The sequence below is a fragment of the Xyrauchen texanus genome, chromosome 9 (genome assembly GCF_025860055.1).
Source record: "Xyrauchen texanus isolate HMW12.3.18 chromosome 9, RBS_HiC_50CHRs, whole genome shotgun sequence".
NCBI lineage: Eukaryota > Metazoa > Chordata > Actinopteri > Cypriniformes > Catostomidae > Xyrauchen > Xyrauchen texanus.
Window position 1 is genome coordinate 15,558,476 of NC_068284.1, and position 26,621 is coordinate 15,585,096.

General features: G+C 39.2%; 1 protein-coding gene across 2 annotated transcripts in view; it reads right to left on the bottom strand.

Moving 5' to 3' along the window:
• The window catches only part of tnk2b (tyrosine kinase, non-receptor, 2b), a 117,897-nt gene that overhangs the window by 73,528 nt on the left and 17,748 nt on the right, over positions 1–26,621 (bottom strand). Inside the window, exon 2 of one of the 2 annotated variants that reach the window (XM_052134343.1) lies at positions 7,236–7,416. The gene's annotated coding sequence lies outside the window, so the exon portion shown is untranslated. Of the gene's footprint in view, positions 1–6,941; positions 6,961–7,235; positions 7,417–26,621 lie in introns of those variants that run through there. The other variant, XM_052134344.1, reaches the window with a different exon arrangement.

Here is a 26,621-nt window from a genome sequence, read left to right on the forward strand (position 1 = left end):
GTCATAAATAAGATAACACTGGTCAAACTGTATGCTTGTTTGTTTTTACATGAAGTCAGAGAGGACAACGCAATAGAAAGCCTTGTTTTCCATTTATTGTCTGTCTTTTTCTGTGGTACCCATTCTTTCTCATCACATTTAATTCAGACTGCAAACTCACAAAAAGAAATGCAATGACTTTGGTTCTGGAGGGGAAAAGGTTAACCTAAAGTAAAGTACAATAAATAGGCTGAAAAGGTACAATAACAGAGAAGAGACCATTATCATTCAATTATTCTAGCATTTCTTTCTCCTTTCAAGTCTAACCTGGTCATCGTCCTCACTTGTATTATACAAAGCAGAGCCTGTATTTGTGCCTGGTCTCCATTCTCATCCCTTTCTCCCTCACTCTCTCTTTCTCCATTTCTAAGCTTGCCTTGCATCAGGACTCTCTCTCTGAGCAGATGGCTGAAGTATCAACAGCAATGTCATTTAATCCCACTTCACCCACATTTCCCCCTCCCCCACCCACTGGGGATATTCTCCTGATGCCAGGCCATAACCACACACATCAATGTGACAAAGACAGACTAACGTTCACCCCAACACTGTTTTCATTCATGGACATTCTTCAGAATAAAAACAACATTGTGCTTTTTTCCACTCCGAATCAACAGGCTATGTTTAACTCAACTGATCTAGTGTAGCGCATGGTATTAAAGAAAAAGCTTTAATGACATGATCCAATTCACAACTAAAACAAAGCCCATTTAAACAGTGCACTGGTTAACGCCACATCTGGTGCTCACAACAACACCAAGATATAGGACACTGAAACAAATGGAAAAGATAAAAGAAAGGTGGAACAATAATGGGGGGGAAAAGAGAGTGGGTGTATGTTATAGTCCATCCCCATGGTGCTTCTAACCAGTTTTCTCAGATGAAACTTTAAAACAGGCTATTTGATATCCCATAAGTCTGGAAAGACCAATACAGAATCTTGTGTAAACAGTCTGGTCATGTCTACACTCAAAAGGAAAACTTATGAAAGATCTTTCATTGGTAAATGGGCTGCTTGGTACCAAGTGAGTCTCCTGAAGACAAGAATGGGATTAACAACAGCAGATAAGTACTGCAGTTCAGCAAAATTTACTTTAATCCCTCGGCAGTTCCACTGAATAATGTGATTATTCATTCTCAAGTAGTCAAAACCGGTTCATGCCCTTTACTTCTGCATTTAAGAGATAAGCTACAAAACTGGGGTAACTGCGCAAACTGAACATTAAGAACTTATTATGCAATTTATCTGTATGTAGCTTTTATTCAATCTGTCAAACCACAAAAATACATACTTCCAACTGAAAATACATTGAGTAGGCTATATGAAAAATAAAGTTACTAAATATACAATCCACTGATGTCTCAAGTAAATAATCTTTGACTTTCGATAATAATTTGGGTCCAATTAAATGGAAAACTATGTTAGTTGAGCTCCATGGCGCTGCAGAATTTTGAGCAGCCTATGGAGACGGGCAGTGGCAGTGTGTGCGTACCTTCGTAGAAAATAATTGGGTTACACTTTATTTACTACAGTGTCCTTGTTACTGTGTAATTACACACATAAGTACAGAGTAATATTAATTAACAACATGTACATGTTTAGGTTTATGGTTAGGGTTTGGTTTAGGGTTAGTTGCTTGTAATTATGTATAATTTACTGTTACTACCATAGTCATTACATGTAATATGTATAACAAGTACAATTGTTGTAAAATGGTGTTACCAAATATTTTTTTCCGAATTTAAGAACGTGCCATGTCGTACGCCAGATGCGTCTGGTGTGTGACCCCCTTTAATTTCCCCTGCCACTCACACTTTATGTTGTGTTGTGAAAAATGTCAGAATTATTGTGCAACAAGCAGCCCTATTTATATCTGAATTTTTTTTAGATATATATTGATTATCATCAGGAAAACTGTCAGATTATTTACGCTTGAAAAAGGCATAGATCCCAAGCCTAGTAGACATCTTTGTTAATTATAACAGGAGGTTTCTAGATTTGTTGTGCACATTGCACCGCTTGCTGCAGTGTAGATGTAATGCTATTTGTGTGTCAAATGTTGAAATTATATACTGAGCAGTTCATTATCAAAGCAATGAAGTATAGATAGGCTGTAAAATTTACTGTTTACTCATTACATTTACTCTGAGCATCTCACTGAAGATCACCCTGGGAGTGTTTTGAAAAACAATACACATTCAGGGGTGGCACGTTAAACCACAAAGTGGAAAAAGCCCTGTTATGTTACCAACAAAAGCAGCAAAAACAGATGAGTAATTAGATTGTGATTGTACAATTCAGTGTGCTGGTGAGACTTTGTAATGTCCCCTGAACTAGTGATGACAATGCTGGGTTTGAGCTTGCATATTCATTTTAGTTTCCTATGGAGACTTAAGTTTATCCTTCAGAAAATCCGCCCTCATTTTCTGCCTGACTAGTACGGGTTTAGACATATTCCACAATCTAATCTCCATCAGGATCAGATATATGTATTCTTCTCCATATGCTGTGGCTGAAGATAGGCGAGATGGTTCAATATGGAGAGAGATGTTTTAACTCATCTTAATCAGCACATCTCTGTTTGGAACTTCTAAAACTGCCTTGTAGGGAAAGAAGAAACATGCAATAATTTCTCTAAGCTTTAGTCTAAATCATTCACTGACAATCGGCAAAATGGATTATTCCAACTTCCCATAAATAGGTTAAAGGTGCAGTATTGTAAGATTCAGAAACCCTTGTTATTAATGATAGCTGTGGCAGTTAAGCAGCCAGCTACCTGTTGCTCATGCTCGTGCACACATGTCATAGGGACGTAAGCGAGCGAGCATCAGCCAAAATAATGATGCAACGTACAAAGAGACTGAACATGATTCACCAGCATAATTTCACAGTTATGATGGTTTTACTACAATCTTTGAGACTAAATTAAAATTACATATCAGCTAGCACAGCATACTGATACATGTTTTATATGTCATATGATGTACTACGATCAAGAAACCAGCATATTTGCTTAAATGTATCCTGTATACCTGACTTTTAGTATAAAGAGAAGATCGATTAAATTATTTGAAAGCTACAAAGCAAGGTAGCTTGCTATTCGTCAGCATTAGCAGGCAAGATCAAGTTAGCTAAAATTACCAGATGTATTCCATCTCTAAGATAATGTTACCTAGTGTTGTTGTCGCTGTTGAATAGTGGAAGAGAAGCACTGAGGCAAGACTCTTGGGAGTGCGCATAAACATCACATCCTTTGAATTTTCAAGGCTTTAATAGGCAACCTAGGAAGTCCAGGAAGGGCTAATTTTTTAAGTTGCGTTACAAGTTGCCATTCACACATTTGCCAAAAAAGATGAAGATTACATGAAAATTGTTACATATTGCACCTTTAATGAAAACAGTGCGATGGTATGGTCAAGTCACTAGCAACACTCCTTCCTCTGAAGAGGAATGCAAATATGCAAATTAGTTATGCAAACTAAGCCCAAAGTATACATCATAAAATAAATACAAATCCACAAATGTATGCTGTGAATGCATTACTAAATTCACTGTATGTTTACAAAAGGTACATACAAAGAAAAGCACGCAGCAAAAATTGATCCGAGTTAAAACAGGTCAAAGTCGGTCGCCAAATTATGATGAAATCCATCCAAACGGATGCCACACCTCCCCCCACCCAGCAGAGCCCTAACATAGCGTATTAACCCTACTTCCCAGAAAGCTTTACAGTTACGTTTAAACACAGGCAGTGGTTCACAGGGTGAGAATCTAGGATAAACAAACACACTGTGAGTGTGTGTGCAGGCTGACTAATCTCTACTTTTGTGGCATCTTTCTAGGAAGGTCTGTTCAGCCATGTGAACCTAACTGGCACCAAGGCATGGTGTGTGTGTGTGTGTGTGTGTGTGTGTTTGTGTGTGTGTAAATGTATTTGACAGGTGTAGTTTAGTCCCACAAGGCGAGAGGATTACTGATCTCTAGTGAAGAGTGAAGGGGATGGGTTGACCCAGGTGAATCCTAAGGTCATCAAACAAATCCACAGCCCCTAGAGTGATTGCACCCAGCTGTGTCACCCTCGCGGGCAGTGAGACAGTCGGGGCAACAGACTGTAAACAATATGCTATAAAAGGACAGACAAGTTACATACATGAGGTGATTTGTGCAAGGTTACTGAAAGAAATTATTCAACCATTTGTATTTTTCCCCTTGACAGAAACACATGGGACATATGCAGAAAAATACACTCCTTTAAAGTGAGGATTAGGTCATAGCCATTACACATTTGCATGTGCTCTAGACATGTTTAGTTGTAGTGATCATTTGGGTGACACAGGTTTGAGGTCAGCCTGCAGCACATGTCCCAATCACATTCCTTCTTTGTACCAAAGTATTTTCTGTCAGTCTTCACTATACAGTATAATAAAGAAAGAGCCCTGAATTAAAAAAAATTGGATTTCTACAGATCATTGAAATGATTGTATCAGCAGGGCTTATCATTCATTCAATAGCGGATGCTCATTCACAATGATCTGTTTCTCTTCCTCCATCCTCTTTGTGTGCAGTCGCTTGGGTTGCTGTAGTTCAAAATGGCCACTGGAGGCAGCGGAGAAGAACAAATTAGGCTCAATGAACAACAGTTAGCCTTGAAGAGTGTTACACAAAGTTTACAGAGGATGAACTGTCAGACTGTGAGGTTTCCAAAAACTTCTTACACATTTAAGATGAAAGTAGAAGTAAATAAACTTGTAATTGTCAGAGTCCAAGTCTTAAATCTCAACATGCAATTTAGTACTTAAGTAACTAGAGTAAACTTCAGCATATGGAAAAAAAAAAAAAAGCTGTAAATTTACAATGTGGCCAGTTCCACCCAAAACAAAATGGTGCTCTGGACAATGAATGTTTTAACAGTATGTGGCAATTTCCATACCAGACACAAACACATGTAGGCACTCGCACCTGTGTGAAACACTGAATCACAGCTAAGCCTGTTTCTTCTAAAGTTGGTTAATGACCAGGCGCCACCACTCACTGGAGACCTTCATTCTAAAAATACATTCCCAGAACTGAGCATGAAGCATTAAAATAACATTAAGCAAAAAAATGTGTTAAAGAAATGCATATGCAAGCGCATATCTGTAGACAGCATGCATGCTGTTTTTAGTCCATAAGCACTGTGATGTTATGTTCAAGTTAACAGGCATAAACAGAACTGTGCCTGTGTACGCACGTGTAAGAGTGTTAAATACACACAGTTGAGCTCATGGGCTCTGTGTGTTTACACTACAGTTAAACTAGGTACTTAGAGACACACCAAGCCAGGTGAGCAGACAGTCAGCTGACAGGAAGTGAAGGTGAGAGAGACATTAAAGGAGCGAGACACAAAATGAAGACTGACTAGCTTATTTTCACTTAGTTTTTACTTATTGGTTTGTCAATATGCTATAACATTTTTAACAGCGAGTTTGTCTGTGGTTGCAGAAGTGCCACTTTTGTCAATGTGTAACCTGTCTTTCCTTCTGACGTGGTGTTGAAATGCACATTGTAATACTGAGAGAGAGAGAGATGGACAGACAAAATGAGACAAAAATAGAGAGTTGATCTTATATAATTGTTAGGCTACAATCCAACTCTCCCAAGGACCACATTAAGAGCACTCCAGGAATGTTCGTCAACACTGACATGTCTATGAGATGGGGCGATTCAAGGCAATTCTGGACCATTTGAAGAGGTGGACATGGAAATGGAGTGAGCATTGGCGACATAGAGGAAGGGACAGATAGAGGGGTTAAAATAACATTGTGCTGCTAGCTCCTTCCTCTTACCTCTACGCAAAGCACCAGAGCTGTCGGTCTTGGCTTTTCAGTCTCTCCAGGCATGTGCAACACTACTAAACAAGAAGCATGCTCACTGCTATTTCAGCACACACAGAAACACACTTCCTATGAGGTAAAAATAGCCGCACTTCCCCTGATGGGAACTAAACCCCCCACCTTCTGTGAGCAGCCACTCTTCTGACAAACACTCATGCGTATCCATATCAACAGTCAGAGCTGGCATGAAAGTTCCAGATCGGGTTTATCACCTCGTTATAAAAGACACTCCAAGACCACTGCTGTATCAAAACCAAAATTCCTACCAAGCATAATTAACAAAAAGAAGATTTCCTGGATTCAAAATTCAGTTAATAAGCCAGGAGACATGAAAAGTAATGTATGCAGTCACAGACACACACAGGCATGTTTAAGCAGGTGTATGTCAGAACTGCTCCACCTCCAGATAAAAATCTAAATGTGTCCGTAATGTATTCTGTTCTAATTATAGAGCTATTTGACTAAGATGGGAGCAGTGCAGTGCAGATAAGCATACAGTAATTACACTCAGACTGAGATAATTACCTCTCAACACACGATGCACACACAGTGCTAAATGCTAAACGTATACACAGATGTTTTTTCTGATTGCTAAACTTCTTGTGAAGACATACCAGTCTCTAAGACTGACCGCCACATACCCGCACTGAGCTTACCTCAGCTTAAAACAGCACTGTGCACTCTTTGTGATGTGCTTTGGGGAAAAAATAACTCTCGTCAGTCAGAAATCTGGGGCTGACATGATTGCCTCCTGTTTATGAAGGAAACAGTTGACCACAGTGTGTTTTATAATATGCCTTCTGCACAAACCTCATTCACCATTATGGGCTACAATAACGCTGCAAGCAAACCCTTGGGTATGTTTTTACAATGGAGCAGTCCAGTGCATCTAAATCAGGTAAAAGCCAAATCTCGAAGCCACTACACAGGGGGCTACATAGGGAGGCATGTCAAGGCAGTGGACCACACAGAGTGTGCTTGATTCTAGGGAACAGAGTCCATAGAGTAATAAGATACAGAATGCTCACCTTCGTTCTCCATTTCACCCTCCACACAGCTAATGATGGATGGGACATGGCGAGAGAGCTGTGTGGCATGTGTGGAGAGCAGTGATAAATATCAAGGGCGCACACACACACGGACACAATAGTGCTTGCTGCAAATACCTGGACTCACACAGCTTTAATTAGCACCATTTAATTCAAGAACATACAGTAAGATCACTGCAAAAGACAATACACACATATACAAAGACAAACAGATATGCAATATTCAGTCACAGCACACTTTTATGATGACATGAGCAAAATGTGTGGTCTTACCAGCTGTCCACTCCGTAAGAGGACTGTTGGTCACTTTGGTTTATGGGCAGTGTGAGTGTGTGGCACAGCAATAGATTCACACACAGCATGCAGGCAGGGTATCTTTGCAGTGACTGGCTTCACAGGCTTCTAAGTCCATCACACCATCGTGCACATCTCCGTCCATAGGGATCTTCTGTAACTGTAAGACACAGTCACACACACACACACACTTTGTCACACATTGAGTTTGTGTAAACACATCCCTGTGAATACCCATTAATTGAAAATCAACTGAAGAGTATTACACATTTAAATATGTGGAAGTGTCTGTCTCTCTCTCTCTCTCTCGCTCTCTCTCGCTCTCTCGCTCTCTCATCTTTTGGTACTTTTTGGAAGCTTTTTTGGAGGTCGATACCATGCATCCCCTTTTATTGTCATTGTAAAAGAGCAGGGTGGAACCTTCTTTAAAACTTTATCATTTCTCAGAAGAAAGTTAGATGAGTTTGGAATGACATATGGATGAGTAAATGATAGAGATAAGTCTGGTTCATCTGATAGAGATAAGTCTGGTTCATACCGCTCAGGAAGAAGACGACGAACATAGTTTGGTGTGAAAAGTGCAAATCAATCCCAGAACAACAGCAAAGGACCTTGTGTGAAGATGCTGGAGGAAACATGTAGACAAGTATCTATATCCACAGTAAAGCCAGTCCTATATCGACATAACCTGAAAGGATGCTGAACATGGAAGAAGCCACTGCTCCAAAGCCACCATAAAAAAGCCATACTACAGTTTGCAAGTGCACATGGGGACAAAGATCTTTTTGGAGAAATGTCCTCTGGTCTAATGAAACAAAAATTTAACTTTTTGGCCATGATGACCATTGTTATGTTTGGAGAAAAAAGGGTGAGGCTTGCAAGCTGAAGAACATCATCCCAACCATGAAGCATGGGGGTGGCAGCATCATGTTGTGGGGGTGCTTTGCTTCAGGAGGGACTGGTGCACTTCAAAAGTTAGAAGGAAAATTATGCGTATATATTGAAGCAACATCTCAAGACATCAGCCATGACGTTAAAGCTCGGTAGCAAATGGGTCTTACCAATGGACATTGACCCCAAGCATACCTCCAAAGTTGTGGCAAAATGGTTCAAGGACAACAAAGTCAAGGTATTGGAGTGGCAATCACAAAGTCCTGACCTCAATCAAATAGAAAATTTATGAGCAGAACAGAAAAGTATGTGCGAGCTAAGAGGCCAACAAACCTGACTCCGTTACACCAGTTCTGTTTGGAGGAATGGGCCAAAATTGTGGAAGGCTACCCAAAACGTTTGACTTAATGTAGCAATGCTACCAAATACTTACAAGGTCTATGTAAACGTCTGACACACTGGGAGTGTGTTGAAAGAAATAAAAGCGGCAATAAGTAATTATCTCTAATGTTATTCTGATATTTCCCATTCTTAAAATAAAGTAGTGATCCTAACTGACATAAGAGAGGGAATGTTTTCTATGATTAAATGTCAGGAATTGTGAAAAACAGAGTTTAAACGCATTTGGTTAAGGTGTATGTAAACTTCTGACTTCAACTGTATTATCATCCAGCAAAGTTTATTTGGCTCCCTATGACAGAATCATCGTGATTTGTTAATGTGTGTCTAAGCAGCTAATACCCGCAGGGCTGATGAGAGAAACAACAGTGAAGACAGACTGCAATATATAAATGAATGAAGTATACATGCCTCTGTTTGTGTGATTTGCACCAGGAGAAGACGGACAAATCTCACACGCGCTATTGATCATGTCATTAACAACTCATTTTTCAGTCCATACACACTAAGTGCAATTTCTGAAAATGCAGTTGTAATTTTCAGGAGTTCATTTGGTTGAAGAGTGCGGTTGTCACCCCTGTAAATTACTGAACTGTGTGTGTACAGAACAGGATTAAGCACTAAAAGGTAAACTGACGTATTTAGCTGTAGTGTGTACATGGCCTAAGATCACTCCTCCAGCCACAAAGAGAAATGCTGATTATACTCTGAAGCCACTCTGTATCAGTGGCGGATTCTCAAAGCCTTCTCTGCTGGCCTAACATGCCAAAAAAATAAATACATTTACTTTCCTTCTCAATTACCTTTTTTCCTATGTATTTTTAATTGCTTTCCACTCTTAATTAATCTACAAACAAATGGAGAATAACGAAAAGTTTATCCAGTCAGAATTTATTCCTTGATGCTTACAAGGGAAGTGTTACAACTGTTTCACAAATCACATGCCCGAAACAGTGCATGAGTCTGAGCTCCACCCCGTCAGGCCTTCAGAATTTCCAACAGTGCAAATGAATGAGCAACTAAAGTCAGATTGTCAGATTCATCAGCCAATCAGATTGATTTAGTTGTTCTTGGTGGGTGTGATCTTTAGGATATGTCCCGGTTGAGGCCTTCTAGCTGGCCTTGAGTGACGCAATCATGCTTAGTGATATACGTAATTTGAAAGCGAAGAGCGCGAGATCACTCCCTTCACTGCCGCTATCGACATTGAGAAAGAGATCCTTATGGATTTACAAACATGAGATGATCTGCATGTAATTTATAAAACAGGAAAGGACATCTGATTTTCACTTCTAGTAAATTTGTAAGTGATTTTTGCATTGTTATATTAACATCAGGAGTTTTCCAAGTGTAAATTAGGCTGCTTGAGCATTCAGTGTCGGATCAAGTTTTGAAAAGTAGTGCTGCATTCCATTCAACTCGGAAAGTCGGATTTTACAACTTCCTACTAGGAAAAGTGCAATGAAACCAGTCAGTAAGCTTTTATTTTACACAAGCAAACAGTAAGCATCACATAAAAAGATGCAAATATTTTTCAGCAGGTGTAATAAAAAACATTTTGTAGCTATGAAGGCGATTCATCTGACGTCAGAGAAGTATAATATCCATATGGATTACAGGTTGGAAATCACAGAGTAGGCTGGCATAACTATGTTTGTATAGGATTTACTCAGTTTCTATGATGTCAGTGATGTCAGACATGACACAGCTGACTCACGGTGGCATGGTTGGGAGGGGGATTGGTCAGTGGGCAGAGTCTGTGCTTGGTCAGTGGGAAGTTTAGGAATGCTACCAGGCGCCAGGCCCTGAATCAGTCCAATTCACACGGCTACCAAACCTCCACCTACAGTGAGGAACAGGCAGTACAGACACGCCACGCTATTCTACTCTCCAGCACACAAAGAGCACTTTTGTCCTCACACAAACATACACAGTACTGCATTTCCTCTGCAGTCCTGGTAATGGCCCTGTTGTGGGGAATGACAGCAGATGACTGACTTTTCCAGCCAAAACATAAACATTATGCAATTAGAGTTCAAGGAAAGGGCTGTGTTTAGGTCGTTGTGGAAGGAAACAGCTTTACCAAACAATTGCTGATCTAACCATTACTGTAGGCAATCATTGTAGAGATGGCTCCAACTTATGAAAGAGCAAAATAACAACACTATGTACTAGTGTGTGTCTGTCTTTTCACATTTGGGTGCCACTGACATCATAGCAACATGGTAAGGGCATGATGCCATGTTGCTTTGCAGCCTGCATTATCTGTGCCACAATAACAGCAGTCATTCACTGTAAAATACAGGGTTTAATCAGAGATGCTCCGATTGATCTGGCCACTGTTCTGCATTGGCTAATATTCAATTCTTATGACTTGATTGATGGTCTCTTAATTTGACTGTTCGAATGTCATTGCACATAGGACATGTCAAAGGGAAAGTGGCCGTAGCCGGGTGAAACGGTCTTAACTTTCGTCTACGCCAGGCATAAATACCATTATAACATATGCAACAGAATGGGCTATGATTCAAATATATTTATAAAAAAAAAAAAAGTTACAGAAGTACCTGCATGCAAAAAGAAGCTCCAACATCACCAGCATCCAACAAAAGTAAAGGCATGGAATGTTGTTATAAATGAAATTATTTAACATACAATGTGTAAGGGATAATGTACAGTTAGCCGGTTGTTTTTGCAAATTGAACCCCTTCAAGGTGATACAAGACCAAGTCCTGATCATCCTGTCTGGGTTTTCTTTTTTTTGTGATTATTTCGAAAAATATTGCTATTCCCATTTGAATTGTGATATGGTTATTAACATATATATTTTATAATAATCTTATATATATACACACATGGCTGCCAATCGATTAAAATTTTTAATCGAATTAATTACATGGTATCCCGTTTAATTAATCGCATATACAAATATTTGCTGAGAAAGCCACTCATATAACAATAATTCAATATATAATGATTAAATAATTATACATAGTTAACTTCAAATATAACAAAAAAAATAAAAAATTATATATATATATATAAAATAAACAAATATTCAGATAATTAAAATGCATTACATTCTTGTAGCAGAAGAGTTCATCATTGATAAAACAATATAAAAGTGGCTTTAGAACACAATGTATTGTTTACTACCATATTATTGAACATGTCAATCACTGGCACAGAGTTCACATCAATCCATTTCACAAGCGAATTTGTTAATCAGTTCAAGATTTATTGTGAGGGCTTGTTGAGGTTATCAAATCTGTGAAAACCAAATAAAACATCTTTATAAAGCAAAGAAAAACTAGTTAAAATAGAGGTACATACAAACAAACAAACTTTTCATCACAGCATTACAGAAGGAGCAAAGTGGATCTATTTCAGGGAGCATGTTTCTTAAATAAAGATTGACTGGGTAAAAACGGTGTAACAGTTTAAAGGACACCTCCTTAACCTCATTGGTAATTAAATATGTATGAGGTAAAGACCATACGACCTGCGTCAGACATGCTTGATTCGCGTCTGGGGTGTGTTGCGTCATAAAAATTAAATGTTTAGTTCACTGTGTCAAGTTAAATATAGTTTAATACTCAATCTTTAAACACATCTTAAGATCCCTTAAAGATCGCATTTGCGCTCCATCAAGTGTTTTGAACGCAAGAAATTGTTTTCTTCATCGTATAAACTGTGCGTTGCTCACACAGCTGAAATTTCAATTACTGCCCTCTGCAGTAAACAGGTGGTACTACAAGCTTGAATTTCTCAGTTAAGCATTGCGATTAAAGTGCGTTCATTTTAACGCGTTAATTTTTGTCAAATTAATCGCACGTTATTAACGCGTTAAATCGACAGCCCTATATATATATACACTCACCTAAAGGATTATTAGGAACACCATACTAATACTGTGTTTGACCCCTTTCGCCTTCAGAACTGCCTTAAATCTACGTGGCATTGATTCAACAAGGTGCTGAAAGCATTCTTTAGAAATGTTGGCCCATATTGATAGGATAGCATCTTGCAGTTGATGGAGATTTGTGGGATGCACATCCAGGGCACGAAGCTCCCGTTCCACCACATCCCAAAGATGCTCTATTGGGTTGAGATCTGGTGACTGTGGGGGCCATTTTAGTACAGTGAACTCATTGTAATGTTCAAGAAACCAATTTGAAATGATTCGAGCTTTGTGACATGGTGCATTATCCTGCTGGAAGTAGCCATCAGAGGATGGGTACATGGTGGCCATAAAGGGATGGACATGGTCAGAAACAATGCTCAGGTAGGCCGTGGCATTTAAACGATGCCCAATTGGCACTAAGGGGCCTAAAGTGTGCCAAGAAAACATCCCCCACACCATTACACCACCACTACCAGCCTGCACAGTGGTAACAAGGCATGATGGATCCATGTTCTCATTCTGTTTATGCCAAATTCTGACTCTACCATCTGAATGTCTCAACAGAAATCGAGACTCATCAGACCAGGCAACATTTTTCCAGTCTTCAACTGTCCAATTTTGGTGAGCTCTTGCAAATTGTAGCCTCTTTTTCCTATTTGTAGTGGAGATGAGTGGTACCCAGTGGGGTCTTCTGCTGTTGTAGCCCATCCGCCTCAAGGTTGTGCGTGTTGTGGCTTCACAAATGCTTTGCTGTATACCTCGGTTGTAACGAGTGGTTATTTCAGGCAAAGTTGCTCTTCTATCAGCTTGAATCAGTCGGCCCATTCTCCTCTGACCTCTAGCATCAACAAGGCATTTTCGCCCACAGGACTGCCGCATACTGGATGTTTTTCCCTTTTCACACCATTCTTTGTAAACCCTAGAAATGGTTGTGCGTGAAAATCCCAGTAACTGAGCAGATTGTGAAAGTCAGACCGGCCCATCTGGCACCAACAACCATGCCACGCTCAAAATTGCTTAAATCACCTTTCTTTCCCATTCTGACATTCAGTTTGGAGTTCAGGAGATTGTCTTGACCAGGACCACACCCCTAAATGCATTGAAGCAACTGCCATGTGATTGGTTGATTAGATAATTGCATTAATGAGAAATTGAACAGGTGTTCCTAATAATCCTTTAGGTGAGTGTGTGTATATATATATATATATATATATATATATATATATATATATATATATATATATATATATATAAACTAGCAAGTCTTTTTTAAAGTCATGGGCAAACACGCTCTTCTGCCAATAGAAATACTGTTTAAGAAAGGGTTTTCACATTCGAGTCTGCTGTAAATAAATAAATAAATAAATAAAACAGTAAACATTAGGGATGCACCGAAATTTTGGCCGCCGAAAATATATACCTCCTCGCCCCGCACCTCAGTGCTCTGATTTGAATCTGGATCGATCTAGCCCTTATCACGGCGCTACCAAACAAAGGCCGATCATGTCAATGGTGTGGAAATTCTTCAAAGTTTCTGATAAGGACATCACATTTGTGATCTGCAGTGTTTGTTCAGCAGAACTTTCAAGATAAATATATACAGAGTACAGCAAGAGATTCTACAGGAAAGCGCCCCGATCCACAGCAGTGTCACAACTAGCGCAGCTACACCACAACTTGAGACGTATGTAGCTGAACTACGCCAGAAGCTACAATCCCCTTGACTACGGTCGCATAAACAAAGACCGCTTTCCTTTGCTTGCGCAGATTGCGCACAGGTATTTATCTGCCCAAGCACAGCACAGAGAGTGAGAGACTGTGCAGTGCAGCATCTCATGTTCTTGATGAGCTTTCTGACAGGAGAGACTGTCAGAAAGTTTAGCCACTTTTGTTCTTGAAGAGAAACCTGTCACTTGTACTTAAATAGAAAGCAGTCCAATATGATGTGTATAGCAATTACATTACACTTGTTCTTCACTTGAGGATACATCTGTCGTTTACAGTTGAGGTTGGATTTAGTTCAATTACTGCTGTTTTGCACTGTTGTTTTGCACAATCATTTTCACTTAGTGTACATATGTTTACATAAACAGAATAGAGCACTGATCTATATATATATAATTATATATTATAGTTATATATAGATCAGTGGAATAGAGGCCCTCTGCCATTCTGTGTTCTGCCTTTTTGTTTCAATTAAAATTACTGTTGCATATTTAAACTTTTTGAAAGATGTTAGCCAAGTTCATTTCTTGACTGTTGTTTTGCATATAATAGTTTTCTAAAACGTTACATTATTTGGATAATTGTTAATAAAATCTGTAAAATTTGATTTTTACAGAACTGAATGAAGAATAATATTTAATAATGTTTTAATATATTTTTTGTCCAATATTGGTGTGTTACTTTCAATAAAAGTGTGATTTATTTTATTGGTTTGTAGTTTTTCAATTCAGATTCATTAAATTCATGAAATTAATGAAAAAGTATAATATTAATTTATATACTATTTTTTTCTTAAATAGGTAAAAAAAAAATAAAAAAAAAGTAAATTTCGGTTTCGGTTTTCGGCCAAGTGCATCCTGGATTTTCGGTTTCGGCCCAGAATTTTAATTTCGGTGCATCCCTAGTAAACATAGAGGGGGACAACCAGATTTACATCACCTTCACATCAAGTCTGTTTACGAACATTGGAACATGAAGACGTTTGTTTGTAGAGTTCACAATGGCCTTTCACTGCTGAGAACGGTTCTAATCAACTCTTCTATCCACAAAATCCCAGTGTTCTTTGCTTACTTTAGATTTGGATCGTAACTTCAGCGGCCAAGCATACTTGAAAACACAAAACATTAGCAATTAGTGAATCTAGAGTGCTGTAAATGTTCAGTTCAAAGCTCAGTTCATTAGCCTCACACATGCTTCGAGTATGTGTAACACTACAGATAACAGTGTTGTGCACATACAGAAAGCGCAGCATAGGGTTGCGCAGTATACCGGTACTAACAGAATATCGTGATACCAAAACATTTTTAACATTATGATATCATCTTGTTGTTAATTTCTAGGGCTGCCCCCGACCAAAGATTTTCCTTGTCGACTAGTAGTCGTTAATTTAAGCCATTAGTCGACTAGTCGCACATTTATGATATTAATTTAATAACATAAATATATATTTTGTGGGGCATCTGAAAATGGTTTGAGTTCCAGGGCTGAGAAAGAACGTTCTAAGTAGCATTACAGAAAAATACTAAAATGCAATAATGAGTCTTTAAAATATAAGTTTTACAAGCGCACGAATGAAGCGAGCCGCAGCGACACCGGCAAAAGCAGTAATGATTCTGAATGTGTCGGAAAAACCAGCAAGGAGACTGTCTGACTATTTAGTTAATTTATAGACCGAAATGCACATTAGTGTTGTGCCGACAGATGATGATCTCAGGGATCAACGATGGTCAGAGTGATCACAAATAGCTGATGCCTTTGACGATGTCAAGATGATATTGGGCTAGTTTTCCCATGTACTAAATATTATTATTATTTATTAGGCTAATATTATTATTATCAAATTAATATTACAAATAATTTGCCTGTGGACACACTGACATGTGCTTGAAGAACACACTTTATTATATTATTAAGAACAGATGACAGAAAACCCATCTATGCGCATGTATGACACACTGATACGGAGGTGTGCAGTCTCATGGAACACACGCATCTATAAGGTTCTCACTCTTAATCTTCGGATTATTTGTTTCGATTTTTTGTTGCAAGAACAGTCATCTATGAGTGCTCCAAATGACCTCAAACATCTCAGCTAAGGAGGTGCTTTGAGTTCAGTTCACTTTATTTCCACAGAGCAGTTTATTGTGAACACAACTCTGCAGCTTATACATCTTTGATTAAATCATAAAATAATTAAAAAACATTCAATTCGAACCATGATTTATATTTCAGTGATTATTACCATCATTAGAATTATTATTTGTACATTTATAATTGCTTTTATTTATTTCATTTGTGTAAGTCATTTTCCACATGCATGTTTAGACTGATACTTGTCTGATGGTAAATGGAAAGGTATATATATATATATATATATATATATATATATATACACATATATATACACATATATACATATATATATACATATATACACACACACACACACACACACACTATTCTTTTATCACATTATTTTATTTGCTTTTTCGTTTCGTTTGGAGTGCAATTTGAATTTAGAAATGTATTTCATTTAAGTTTGTCGTTTTTTAAATAAATAAATTACATTTTCAATGCAAAATCCCTAAAGCAAGAATATTCACACACATGATGTATTTTCCCGGATAAAGAAATACCCGACTGGTAGAGAATGCACAGATGAAGTAGGTTCTTTGTCTGAGAGCTGTTTCCCTTCACAGCTGTTGTAAAGCCATCTTTCAAAAAGTTGAACATATTTTAATTGCACTTCATTTTTTTCATTAGAATTTTTTGTTAAAATAAATTAAAAATTACATTTGAAGTTTGAAATCAAGGCATCTTGCTTTATTGTGTAGGCTTAACCCTAACCCTGCTTAACGGAAATTACCCCATAGTACCACCTAGTGTCCAACCACGGTAATACCGGTCTTCGTCATTTTTCCGGAATTTTTTTCTGCGACCAAACAACCAATCAAAACTTAGTTGACCAAGACTCTTCTCATCGATGAACCTTTGGTCGACTATTTGATTTTCATGCAGTGTGTCCAATAGTATCCATCAGTGTATAAATGCTGTGAACTCTCAAATTACTTTTTTCAATGCAGATATCAGCTTGCGAGTCACAGGAGTTTGATAAAACAAACCTTTCAAAAACAGGTAGAACTTTAAAGGTCATTCTAAATAACAGTCCAGCTGAAATGACAGCTTTATATAATTGGATGCGTGAAAAAATATTACTACTGCATAAAAGTGTAATATTCAAAGTAGTAGCAATAATACTCATAATAACAAAAAAATTATATTAAATGGTTACATTATTAGTATTATTATTATCTGTAAGCAATAGCACAAAAGCTGAATACCAGTACTGAATATCAGCATGTTGTGATTCAGCCATGGCAGCCTTTTGCCTCAGCTAATCAGATTGTTTTCATTTAATGTTTTCATGAATACTGTAAAGCTCTGTTGTGAATCTTTTTTTTTTTTTTTTTACAAAACAATTATTATCATTTATAAATTATTATTATATTTTCATTTGATCAAAACTGTACAGTATGTATACGATTAAACACAATTTGATCATAACATTATTTAAAACATTTAACATGGAATCCAGAAAAAATTAAACAGAAGGCATATTTTTTATCTATAAGACTTTATGCAGTTCTTTTTGTCAATAATTTCTGTGTATTTTCATAAAGAATCGTAGGTTTCTTTTTTATTTGTTACCCAAGTATCGAGTTAGTATCAATACCCAGGTCCCAGGGCTGGAATCATACTGAAGCCAAAATTTTGGTATCGGAGCAACCCTAGCGCAGCGAGCAATACATGCAGACCATTTATTTATTTAAATTGCAGCCCTTTGCTGTTTGATAATCTCATAAAGCCCTAGATGAACCCTTATTTGGTACTATTTAGAACCAATTTTCTTAAGTGTAATATCTCAACTGAGATCCCAAAAATTAGGGAAGATCATTCACAAAAATGTTTTAGTAACAACATATTTATGTAAATAATGCTTTTTATTAGGCTACTATGTATCATTATATATGGATGCATATAAATAAAAACAATACAATTTAATTCTTCCTTGTGTTCATTTAATTCGTTTTAGGGCCCGTTGATATCCGCAATGCAGAAAACACGCTGTAACGAGTTTCCACTGAGGAAGGGACGGAAACTGCAACAGGATTCAGGTAAGGTTGTTTTTAATTCTCACACACTAATTCACACACTAATTCACTCACTAATACAACACACTAATACAACACACTAGCTTCTTGGCCTTCGTGTCGGGCTCTTCCCTGGGCTCTGTTGCTGCTGCTTTTTACGCCGCTCTCCTCAAGCTACTGCAATTAGAGACAGGTGTTAGACATAATTTAGCTCTCAGGTGTGAGCGCCCTTACCGCTTTTCTCTCCCGGACGGGCGCTTGACCACGCCCCTGCTGCCACATACCCCCACCGCCCGACTCAGGCCGGGGCGTCATCCGGCCTGCCTACCACCCCCCCATTTCTGGAGAGGAAGTCAGCGGCAGCCATCTGCACCCCCGGTCTGTGGACCACCTTGAACTTAAAAGGCTGGAGGGCCAGATACCAACGGGTGATCCGGGCGTTAGTATCTTTCATGCGGTGGAGCCACTGCAGTGGGGCGTGATCCGAGCAGAGGGTGAAGGCCCGCCCCAGCAGGTAGTATCGGAGGGTGAGGACCGTCCACTTGATGGCCAGACACTCCTTCTCTATGGTGCTGTACTTGGTCTCCCTCAAGGAGAGCTTCCGGCTAATGTACAGCACCGGGCGTTCCTCTCCCTCCACCACCTGCGAGAATACGGCCCCCAGCCCTCTGTCTGAAGCGTCCGTCTGCAAAACAAAAGGGAGAGAGAGAAGTCAGGTGCATGCAAAAGCGGCCCCCCACAAAGTGCAGCTTTAATCTGTATAAACGCCTGTTGGCACTGCTCCAACCATTGGACCGGATCTGGAGCCCCCTTTTTAGTGAGGTCAGTCAGCGGGCTGGTGACATCCGAATAATTAGGCACAAATCTTCTGTAATAGCCAGCCAGCCCCAGGAACTGCCTCACCCCCTTTTTGGTCTTGGGTCTAGGGCAAGTCGCAATCGCCGCGGTATTGTCAATTTGGGGACGCACCTGGCCATGACCCAAGTGGAACCCCAGATACCGTACCTCCACACGCCCAACCGCAGCACTTTTTGGGTTTGCCGTGAGCCCCGCCTGCCGCAGCGATCTCAGGGCGGCCCTCAGATGTTGCATGTGCCGCTGCCAATCATTGCTATAAATGATGATATCGTCTAGATAGGCAGCGGTGTAAGCAGTGTGCGGTCTGAGGATCCTATCCATGAGGCGCTGAAGCGTGGCTGGTGCCCGAACAAACCGAAAGGAAGCGTCACGAATTGGTGTAATCCGAACGGCGTGGTGAAGGCCGTTTTTTCACGGGAAATTGGTGTCAAGGGGATCTGCCAATAACCCTTCGTTAGATCCAAGGTCGAATAAAATCGAGCCGTACCTAACCGATCGAGCAGTTCATCAACACGGGGCATTGGGTACGCGTCAAACTTAGACACCGCGTTGACTTTCCTATAATCCACACAGAAACGTACAGACCCATCGCTCTTGGGAACAAGGACGACCGGGCTGGACCAATCGCTGTGGGATTCTTCTACTACTCCCATCTCAAGCATCGCATCCAATTCTTCTCGAACTACTTTCTTTTTATGTTCGGGCAAGTGATAGGGGCGGCAACGTACCACCACGCCCGGCTCGGTCTCGATATGGTGATGTATGATGTTTGTGTGGCCCCGGTAGAGGAGAAAACACGTCTGCAAACTCCTTTTGTAATTCGGAAACCTCTGCGAGTTGGCGCGGTGAGAGGTGGTCTCCACAAGGAACCGGGGTGTTGAGATTGCGGGCTTTGTTTACCTCCGGTCCGAGCTCCGCCCTCTCCGGAACTACCGTTGCCAATGTCACAGAGGCCGCCTCTTCTCTCCACAATTTCAGGAGGTTGAGGTGATATATCTGACGCGCGCCCCCTCTATCGGTACGTTTAACCTCATAATCGAGATCCCCTACTCGTCGTGTGACCTCAAAGGGTCCTTGCCACTTGGCGAGTAATTTTGAGCTCGATGTGGGGAGTAATACAAGCACTTTATCTCCCGGTGCGAATTCCCGTAGCTGGGCACCCCTGTCATACAGCCGGCGTTGGCGTTCTTGAGCCTGGAGCAAATTCTCCTGTGTTAATTTCCCCAGTGTGTGGAGTTTTGCTCTAAGATCAAGAACGTATTGAATTTCATTTTTACTATTAGAAGGTCCCTCCTCCCAAGCTTCGCAGATGACGTCGAGGACCCCGCGTGGGCATCGCCCGTACAGCAGCTCGAACGGTGAGAAGCCCGTGGAGGCTTGTGGGACCTCCGTGCACTGCGAATAACAGGGGTCGAGCCACCTATCCCAATTCCTAAGCGTCTTAGTGTACGAACTTACGAATCATATTTTTTAGTGTTTTATTAAATCGCTCCACTAGGCCATCAGTCTGCGGATGGTAAACGCTAGTGCGAGTCAACTTAATGCCCAATAGTTCGTAAAGCTTGCGAAGTGTACGTGACATAAACGTTGTGCCCTGATCGGTGAGGATTTCTTTCGGAATCCCCACCCGGGAGATTATTAAGAGTGCCCCTGCAACACTACGTGCGGAGATGTTGCTCAGGGGCACTGCTTCCGGATATTAAATGCTTCCGTTGCGTAATCCACTAGGACTAACACAAAGCGATGTCCGCGTGCTGTCCGTTCTAATGGCCCGACGAGGTCCATTCCAATTCTTTCGAAGGGGACCTCGATCAATGGAAGGGGGCGCAATGGCGCTTTTGGGGTGGCCGGTGGGTTTACCAACTGACATTCACGGCACGCCGCACACCACCTGTGGACGTCACCGCCAATGCCCGGCCAATAGAAACGGGCTATTAGACGGAGAAGTGTCTTTCTTTCCCCTAGGTGACCGGCCATAGGATTATAGTGAGCCGCACACGCCTTTAAGCAGCTTTGAAAATTCCTGAAAATTGTCAAGCCTTTAGACAATTAGCCTAAATGAAGCTTCTGAGGTGTACTGTATTGGAGGTGTGTGGATGTATTTTAAGGCCTACCTTCACTGCCTCTTTGCTTGACATCATGGGAAAATCAAAAGAAATCAGCCAAGACCTCAAAAAAAAAAACAAATGGTGGACCTCTACAAGTCTGGTTTATCCTTGGGAGCAATTTCCAAATGCCTGAAGGTACCATGTTCATCTGTACAAACAATAGTACGCAAGTATAAACACCATGGGACCACGCAGCAATCATACCACTCAGGAAGGAGACACATTCTGTCTCCTAGAAATGAACGTAATTTGGTGCGAAAAGTGCAAATCAATCCCAGAACAGCAGTAAAGGATGTTGTGAAGATGCTGGAGGAAACAGGTAGACAAGTATCTATATCCACAGTAAAACAAGTCTTTTATCGACATAACCTGAAAGGCTACTCAGCAAGGAAGAAGACTATGCTCCAAAACCACCATAAAAAGCCAGACTACAGTTTGCAAGTGCACATGGGAACAAAAATCGTACTTTTTGGTAAGTCGCACCAAATGTCCTCTGGTCTAATGAAACAAAAATGCAACTATTTGGCCATAATGACCATCATTATGTTTGGAGGAAAAAGGGTGAGGCTTGCAAGCCGAAGAACACCATCCCAACCATGAAGCACGGGGGTGGCAGCATCATGTTGTGGGGGTGCTTTGCTGCAGGAGGGACTGGTGCACGTTATCAAAATAAATGCATCACGAGGAAGGAAGATTAGGAGGATATATTGAAGCAAAATCTCAAGACATCAGCGATGAAGTTAAAGCTCGGTCGCAAATGGGTCTACCAAATTCCAAAAGTAGATTAATTGATTATCAAAACAACCGTTAGTTGCAGCCCTAATTAAAACCACAAAAGGATGAGTTTTAATTTAGTAAATATATGGTCTGCATGTGCTGCACACTTTAAAGTAAATATGTGAAGCCGGCTGCTCATATCCCACATCATCAGCATCACAAGAGCTCTGTGTGAAGCAGATGACAAGAGAGCAGAGCACTCATTTACTCTAAAGCGTGCAGCACATGCAGACAATATATTTATGTAATTAAATCACAGCCTTCTGTGGTTTAAGAAGCACATTAATCCACAAAGCAAACTGCTTATTCAGAGGGGGTTGTCAAAAACATACTGAATGAACCAAAAAAGTGCTTAATTCGGTTTTCCACCAAAATAAAAGCGCCATTTAACTAGACACGTGAAATTGAAGAAACTGCGACCGGAATATAGGCTATATTACTGTATAGCAGGGCTCCAGACTCAAAAAATTATTAAGGAGCCTTTTGCTCCAAAACTGAAACATTACGTTTTTAGACACCAAATCACAGAATTGCTCGATTTAGATTGCTTTTCAGAAACAAGATTGAAAGCAGAAGGAAGACAGTTGATAATTAATGTTTTGTTTTGACTTTATTGTCTGTTCAGATTTCCTGGACAGAAATTAATCTTTGACACTGGCATAAAAATACATCTAATCAGACAATACTCTACATCCACTTACATACCACATAATGAAACACATGGGACACACATTTGTCCCCATTAAAAACAAACGTAAAACTAGTGAATACTAGGGCTGCACGATATGGCCAAAATTTATATCACAATATATTTCTTAATTTTGGTCAGTATGATATAATGTACCTACAAACTTCTGAAAAATGAATTTGCCAAGTCTATAAAACCTCCTCCTATATAATATTTAAGAAATAAAAACTGTACAAATAAATTAATGTTCACCTTTTATTTGCACTTAGCCTTCATACAAACAAAAAATGTCAAATAAACATAAAACGCTCACCTTTGTCAATATTAATATTTTTTACTTCAAACTACAACATAGAATGATTAACTTTATAGATTGAAACAAAGGTTCTTCAGCTAGGATAAAGAATATTAAAGTGCTCAGAGTTGCTGCAGAAAACAGATAAAAAATAGTGAGCAACAACAAAAACTTGCTGGGCCATTAAAAACCTTGCTGTGTATTGTAAAAATATAATGATATATACTTAAAATAACTAACTAGTAAAACAATACAAACGGGCCAAAAAATGCATTTTAAGTTCAGAAACATTTCGAGTCCCCCCTCCCTTGCACCACAGTGGTTTGGTCCACTGCCTGCTTTCACCCTTTACGTCACCTACACACACAAGTCCGGTGTGGATTAAGCTTCGTTAATTGTGGAACTCCAGTAAGCAGGCTGGCAGTGGCAAGGCCATTTATTTAATTTCATTAAATAGCACACACACACACACAAAATCACATATGCATACACACACCTACCCATATAAATATATAGTACCTCAATTAAGAATTTGGTTTAAAACAGTTACCGCTAATCGAACAAATGATCTTTTATACATGTTCTTTTTAGCCAGCGGTATACGCAGCCTGTGCCCCGAAGGAAGGGCCTCAAAGCAGGAATGGAGGTGATGGGTCTGGTCTGAATATACTGCAATTGCCTTTTTCCATAAAGTGTGAAAACAACTCTAGCAATGTACTGTTTCTCGCTGGTGATCTTTTTGCTTCATTAATTACTCCTAAACATACAATGCGAATGATTCTCATAGTCTGTGGAGTTTCCAGCGTATGAGCAGCCTGCTTCACACATTCATTTAAAGTTCATGCAGCTCATACAGACGAAGATTGCAGCATTTCACGGTTTAACAATCACACTAGGACATATCACGATTTTAATTTGATTAGTTGTGCATTTCAGTGTAAAAGGAGAAACAGAGCACAGGCTCAAATAAGTGAGTAGGGTGTCAGAAAGATAGTGTGCGGTTACTGAATTAAATCAGTGCTCGGTACTATCAGTACTGTAGAATCAGTGGTATTGTTACATCTTTATTTTGGTACTGAATAGGTACCGAAGTACCGGTACTTTTGACAACACTATAGAAGCCTACTACTAATAAATAATAATAATAATATTATATTTAAGCAATATCACACAAGCAAGAGTGTTGTTGAACTGAATAAAAGATTTCATGAATGCTTTCATTAATACTGTGATGCTCTGCTGTGCAGCACTGTATTTATATATATATTATATTTTTTCTCCCAATTTGGAATACCCAATTACCAATGCACTCTAAGTCCTCGTGGTGGCATAGTGACTTGTGGCAGAGGACGAATCTCAGTTGCCTCCATGTCTGAGACGTCAACTCCCACGCAACCGGGCCAATTTGGTTGTTAAGAGACCCGGATGGAGTCACTCAGCACGCCCTGGATTCAAACTTGTGACTCCAGGGCTGGAAGTCAGCGTCTTTACCACTGAGCTACCCAGGCCCCCCCGTGCAGCACTCTATTTGACAAAAACTAAACGTTGTGATTTGGTTTGTGCTGTGAAGATCTGTTTAGAAGCACTTCATTTGATATTTGAAAAAAATTGTATGCAATGTATTCAGAAAAGTAATTAGCAATTATCAAGATACTGTATATATTGAATATCCTCAATTTGCTGAAAAACATAATAATATAATTAGCCATATTGCTCAGCCCTAATTGGAAAGTGGAATTCCTACCATGATGCTTCATTTTGTATAATCACGATAAATACAATAGACTGCAATAAAGACAACGTAAAAAAATGCATACCTACTGACATATTTCCTGTAGGCCTATATAAATTTAACCACCCACCCCTAACTTGACCGTTCACTAAAATAACATTTTGCGACCAAGTAGAAAACTAAAAGATTACAGCACATTGTCACAATTGGGAAGCCTGAACTGTATGAATCATATAAGGAAGTTAGCCTGAACAACAGCTTCATTGATAAGTTTGAAAAAGCATCACTTGAAACTATTGATAGGTCGTGCAGCCAAATAAGGAGGTGAAACAGAACCACAGGGAGTTGGATGTCAGTGCTCATGTACCTGAAAAATGAATTTCAGGCTCTTGAGTAACCAAAGAGTGAATGCAGTTGTTCTGTAACTGTACCATGAACAATAGGGAGTGAAGCACAGGCCTAACTGCTACGAGAATGTGTGGGAAAGCAGAAAATTAATCATTTTTTTATCCAAACATTACACACCAGAGTAATTCCTTTCATCGTTTGTCATCAGCTGCATAACATCATCTCTAAAGGGGAAGATAACTTAAATGGAACCTAGAAACAATGTAAGAACTCCACTATAAATCCTACAAATATTAAGTTCATAAAAAGATAAAAGCTCATGTCCTTAGCCCCTCTGGTAATGAAAACAATTTTAGCCCTACATCAAGACCAATAAATCACCATAGGCATACATTTTGAATAGGAAGAGGGTTTTGAAGATTCAGCCTTTTCTGAAGGTGACTATATCATGCAAAACTTCACTGTTTTTGACCTTAAAAAAAAAAGCTAGCTGGAATCAGATGAACAAACTAGGCGAGAAATGATAAAAACAAATTGAATTAAGAGACTAATAAACCAAATGATACTTGATATTATTTATTTTCTTTGTATTTAACAGCAATATTTTGTATTTGGAAAGATGGGTTTAAATATGTGAGTTTCTGGAGCTAGTGCTGGACACTGAGTGATGCTCACAAAGATAGATAAAGCAAAGAACATAAATGAATAAAACAGCTGATAAATGCATTAAATTAAAATATTTAAGAAGCTTCTTGAGCCCAAACCAGATTAAGTGCTCTGTCTGTAATTATAATCCAGGAATATAATTTTGCTTTCATGTGAGTTTATAAGGAACAGTGCCTTTCGAAAAGCCAGTTTCCGCAAAGCTTAAAAGCAGAATAATTATATTAGTTGTATTTCTTTAAGCAACAATAACAAACATGCTCTATGTTGTAAAATATAGTGTTTTTTATTCATGAATAGTGTTTTCCTTGACTAATTTAAATTATTCAGGTTTATTTTCCACTACAAATAACCCATTGAACCTCACATTAAACTGAACTCCTTGTCAAAGCTACATACTGAATCTGTTTTCATTGCAGGGAGAAAAATAAAAAGACAGAGAACAAAATTATAAGGACTGTCCCATTCAGAAATTAAAGATTTAATTTACTGGTTACAATGTTTGAGTTCAAAATCTACAAAAATAAAATCACAATATAAGTGTTTATTTAGTAAAATGTGAATCATTTTCATTTTTAAAAGTGTAGTGAGCTTATTAAGAACACATGTGGGCTTAAATGGTACCCAAGTTCCTTAAACGCCCATTCCAAACTTTTCACATTTGCAGATAAATAAAGTAACTTAAAGTAAGTGTTTAGATGACAGAATAATCTTTGATTTAATACTGATTTTGTTGGAAGGCGGTTAACATTTATATAAGAAAACATGTAAAACTTAAATTTGGGTGGGCTTAATTGGGTAAAAAAGTAATATTGGATGACAGATG